The 5011-nt window shown below is 45.0% G+C and overlaps 1 long non-coding RNA gene across 1 annotated transcript; it reads right to left on the bottom strand.

Moving 5' to 3' along the window:
* Positions 1 to 1454: 1454 nt before the first annotated feature.
* On the bottom strand, positions 1455 to 5005 carry LOC124233184 (uncharacterized). The gene is made up of 3 exons (XR_006886993.1): positions 4664 to 5005; positions 4215 to 4280; positions 1455 to 4058 (listed from the first exon to the last, which is right to left on the bottom strand). It is a non-coding gene; the product is annotated as an uncharacterized LOC124233184 (long non-coding RNA).
* Between the last annotated feature and the right edge of the window lie 6 nt (positions 5006 to 5011).

Genomic DNA, 5011 nt, shown 5'->3' with positions numbered 1-5011 from the left:
TGTCCAGGGTTCCTGACTCACAGCTCCCAAAGCCCTTGGGATTTTCTAAGCATTGAGAGTGACAGAGGTGTCTCTTGTTATGTTAATGAGCTGACTTTTGGACCCCATCCAAGGATGGGGGCTGATTGCCAGGAGAACCAAGCATATGATTAGAGGGTTGGAATTCTCAGTTCCACTTTCCCAACCCCTATGAAGGGGAGAGGGCCTAGAGGTTGAATCAGTCACCAATGGCCACTGATTTAATCACTCACGACAATGTAATGAAGTCTCCATAAAAACCCAAGAGGACAGGGTTTGGAGAGCTTCCAGGTTGGTGAAGACGTGGAGATTCGGAGACAGTGGTCTGCCTGGAGAGGGCATGGAAGCTCTGTGCCCCTTCCTATTGTCGACGCAAATAATCCATAACCAACCTATAAATCAAAATTGGGGTGAGTTTATTATGAACCAGAGTGAGGATTATAACCCGGAAGGCCTTAGAAGGCATTCCAGAGAAGCATGAGTTTCAGTACAGTCTTCTATCTTTTTAGAACTAAGAAGATACATTAAACACCCCCAGGATACATTTTCAAAGAGGTATTCAGTTGCAAATTAGCAGGTCAACATGATGCCAGGAAAAGAACTAATTTGGGCGTTACCAATAGGGCATTACCAATAGGGTGTTGTCACCAAGAGGGCCTAGGAGGGGAAGTATGCATTCTTTGTCTCAAGAGAGATTCCTTTAGTGGATAAGCAGATGTACAATGTATGTTTGATAGGCCATAAGTCAGGCTTTCTAGTTCAAGCCAAATCAGTTTTGAAGTCGAACAGTTACCCCATATACTTCAATATGTGAAAATCTCTTATCACTATGTACCTTGCCCTATGCAGCTCTACATCTGTCTGTGCCTGAGTTATATCCTTTCACAATAATCCAGTGATCTAGTAAGTAACGTTTCTCTGAGTTCTGTGAGCTGCTCTAGCAAATTAATTTAACCTGAGGAGGGTGTCGTGGGAACCTCTGATTTTTAGCCAGTTGGTCAGAAGTATATAATAACCTGCATTCGCAATTGGCACCCTGAGTTGGAGGGGGTCATTGGAACCTCCAACCTATAGCCGTTCAACGAGAAGCACGGGTAACAACCTGGGTTTACAACCGGCATCTGAAGTCGGGGGTGGGGCAGTCTTGTAGGACTGAACCCTTTACCTCCGGAATCTGGTGCTGTCTCCAGGTAGATAGTGTCAGAATTGAGTTGAATTCTTGGTGGCAAATAGAATTGGCAAGCAATAGGATATATTGGAGTATATGAGGAAGCCATTTGGTGTAAACCTAATTCAGCCTGACCTTGTTTTTCCAAAAGGGCCTGACTGTGGCTGTTGAGCATGCAGTGTATATCTGCTTTAGACATTCCCTATGGCAAGAACAAAGGCCCTTGAGATAAAGGTGCAACTTCCCTCCCCCTCCCAACGTTGGCATTTCCTTAAAGATTAAGCATCTTTCCTTAGGCTAGGAACTGATTGCTGCGCTCACCTGTGACCACCCAGCTCGAGACAACAGACTTGCTTCCTGCTGCGCCTGCCAAGATAGCAGACCCTCTACCTGCTGGGTCTATCAAGGGCTGTGCCGACAGGGCAATCTTGTGACTATCGTAAGAGGGACATTTCAATCATATGTGAAACATCCTCTTTGAGGGTATATAACCACTCTGTATACCCCCACTTCTTTGGAGTGCTCCGCTCCTTTGTGGAAGGACTCTCCTGGGCCATGGTCCTCACATTCTAGCTCAGAATAAACTCTCCCAAATTTTCATTTATAGATTGGTTATGGATTATTTTCGTCCACATTGGACACTCTTCTCGTGTCTGAGAATATCTTGTTGTATGTGTGGGAATCACCCCCCCAATGTTGAAATTGAGAGTCAGGACACTAAAAGAATGGGAGCAATCCAAGCATCTATCAACAGGTGACTGAATAAGCAAAATGTGGTACAAACGTACAATGGAATATTATTCAGCCTTAAAAAGGAAGGAAATTCTGACATATTCTGCTGACAATTAATATACAGAAACCTTATTTTAAATGGAGTCAGGAGGCCAGAAGAGAGATCTCTCATGCACAAGCTTCTCAATGCACCCTACAGAGCCCAACAGGAAGAGACATACCTTGCATCTCCCACAGGAAGTGATATACTTTACCACCCCAGCAGAAGGAAGGGAGGAAGAAATTCCTCCTTGTCCAGCAACAGTTCAGCCAATGAGAGACGGCCATAACTCATCAATGAAAACTCACTAGACTTCAAGCTTCCAAGTTCCTCCAATGGACTCTTTGTACATAACAGCCCCACCCAGCTTCATAAGAGAATGTTTTCCTCCTTTGTTTCTCTGGAGATGCCTGTGGTTTGCCACGGACCACATGTCACTGATTGCAGTTCTTTGTTGTTCCCGAATGAACCCATTTTGCTGGTAAAATAACTGGCTGTTTGTTTTAGGTCAACATGCTACAACACAGATGAGCCGTGAGGACACTGTGCTAAGTAAAATAAGCGAGACATGAAAAGGAAAATGCTGTATGATTCCACTTACATGAGGTACTTGGAGTAGTCAAAGTCATAGAGACAGAAAGTAGAATGATAGGTGCCAGGGTTTGGGAAAAGGTGGAATGTGGAGTTATTGTTTAAGGGGTATAGAGTTTCTTGGGTATTGCAAGATGAAAAGAATCCTGGAGATGGATGATGGCGATGATTGCACAACAATAAGAATGTGCTTAATACCACTGAACTGTGCATTTAAAACTGGTTACGATGGTAAATTTTATATTTATTTTACCTCAATAAAAAATATTAAAAAAGACACTGTAACAGAAATGAAGAATGCCTTTGATGGGCTCATCAATAGACTGGACCCAGCAGAGGACAGAATGAGCGAGCTTGAAGATTCATCGACAGAAACTTCCAAAACTGAAATGTAAAGAGAACAAAGACAGAAAAAGAAATGTGGGACAAGTGCAAAAGGTGAAACATTCAGTAGTGGAATTCCAGAAGGGGAAGAAAGAGAGACAGGAACAGAAGAAATATTTGAGGTGATAATGGCTGAGAACATCCCCAAATTCACGACATCAAACCACAGATTCAGGAAGCTCAGAGAACACCAAGTAGGATACAAAACAAACAAAAAATCTGCAGCCAGACATATATTCAAACTGCAGAAAATCAAAGAGGAAGAAAACTTGAAAGAAGCCAGAGGGAACCAAAAGTGTGAGAGGAATCCCTTCTGTTATTTCTCTTGTCAACTTAAAAAGTCAATTTGCCTGTTATTTTATCTCAAAATGAGTTTATTCAAGAATGGCCAAAATAATTGCAATTTGGGATGTGCATGCTATGGAAAACCACAGGCAAATTCAGAAAAGAAAGGAGGGGAGGTGCTTTTGTAGAGAAAAAGGGGGAGTATGGAAGGGCTGTTCTGGAGGAAGGTCCTTTGGGGGGAAGTTACAGTTCAGAGTGGCATATCTTCTCATTGGCTGGGCTGTTGCTGCATGAGTAGAGAAATCTTCCTTCAGTGGTAAAGTAGTTTTACTGCCTGTCCAAGATGCAGGCATCCCCCTCTTCCTTTTTGGTGTCATGGAGGACATATCATAGGGCATAAGATCTCCCCCTACAGGCCTTCCTGACTCCAATTCAATATAGTTCAGGTTTTTTTAAATTAATTTCCATATTCTCTCTCTATGCTCCTGCCACTTGGCCAGTGAGTCAGACCCATTCGAGGGAAGTGCACAGCAGTGTCAGGAGACTAGAGACCCATCTCCTAGCTAGAGGACTACAAGGGAGTCCCCTGGGGGCCAGAGAGTGTGTTGAAGGCATTTTGTTCCAAACAAAAGCGTCCATGACCAGTGTCGATGACGTGTGGTGCAGCTGTTCTGAGCGGAAAGTGCCAGAGCTGGGCCCACCCCAGGGTGTGTCATAGTCAGTGCTGTCAGGTGTGCTCCCAGGCTCAGCAGTCGTTTGGATTCCATCACTTGCAGCAGCTTGCAAAGGCAGCATGGTGAGTTTTCCTTCAGGAAGAGGGTAAAGCTTCCAGGAGCAGTTCTGGAAAACCAAGATCAAAAAGCTCTCCCCTGTACCACATATCCCCCGGTGTCTGGTTATGTTTTTCCTTCATCATTCCAAAATCAGTGTGTCCCATTCAGTGATCAAACTTTACATTGCTTCCATAATCCCCTCTTCTCCCCCAGACCCTTTTACCTGAAAGGATTGTATGCAAGAGGGGCAAAGGCATTTTCACAGACAAACATCCTCATACAAGTGAGCCTGAAAGACATGTCATGTTCAGGATGTGGTCAGGATGAAATCCCGACATGTCAGCAACTTTCAAAATAGATTTACATAACCCTTTTCATCCTGATCGCTTATCCAGTGAGGGGTAGAGAAGAGGGCAAGGCCTTTCTGGGGACAGCTCCGTTAACACTCACACTGCCTGGCGCATGCACCAGGAGAAAGGTGAGGGGAAAAGTCAGGCAGTCAGTCCTTGTTGCAAACTGTGACTAACCCGCCTACTCAAAGGCAGAGGAACGTCCTGAGGGGGTCTAAGTGGGATCTGGCTGAAGTACATGGTGGATCCCATTCCCCATGATTGGCCCTCCTCTCATGTACAACTTGCACAGGCATCCCAAGTTAGGAGTGCAATCACCCACCTCAGAAATGCAGTGCCCATGAGCGGCTCCATCTCACTTGTTCCCATCCGATATCAAGCCCTTCATCGCGGGCATCTGCAAAAGACCCAGACGGTGCAGGGCAGCACTCAAGATACTTTAACAGATTTGGAGCCCACAGAGGGGCGTCCCAAATCTGCAACAGTTCCAGAGTCCAAGACCTGTTCATCGAGCTTGGCCTGCTTTCCATTCAGCACAACTCGTGTTGAGGCTATAACAGCCCATCGTGGACAGTTTTAGCTTTTATCTTAAAGTTGGTCAATTAGGGTTGGTGGGTTTGGGGTCCAAAAGGAGTCAGTGGCTTTTCTGCAGCAGCAGGAAAGCCGAGAC

Source organism: Equus quagga, unplaced genomic scaffold (assembly GCF_021613505.1).
Source record: "Equus quagga isolate Etosha38 unplaced genomic scaffold, UCLA_HA_Equagga_1.0 159265_RagTag, whole genome shotgun sequence".
In the NCBI taxonomy this organism is placed as follows: Eukaryota; Metazoa; Chordata; class Mammalia; order Perissodactyla; family Equidae; genus Equus; species Equus quagga.
This window is presented reverse-complemented; position numbering and strand designations above follow the sequence as displayed.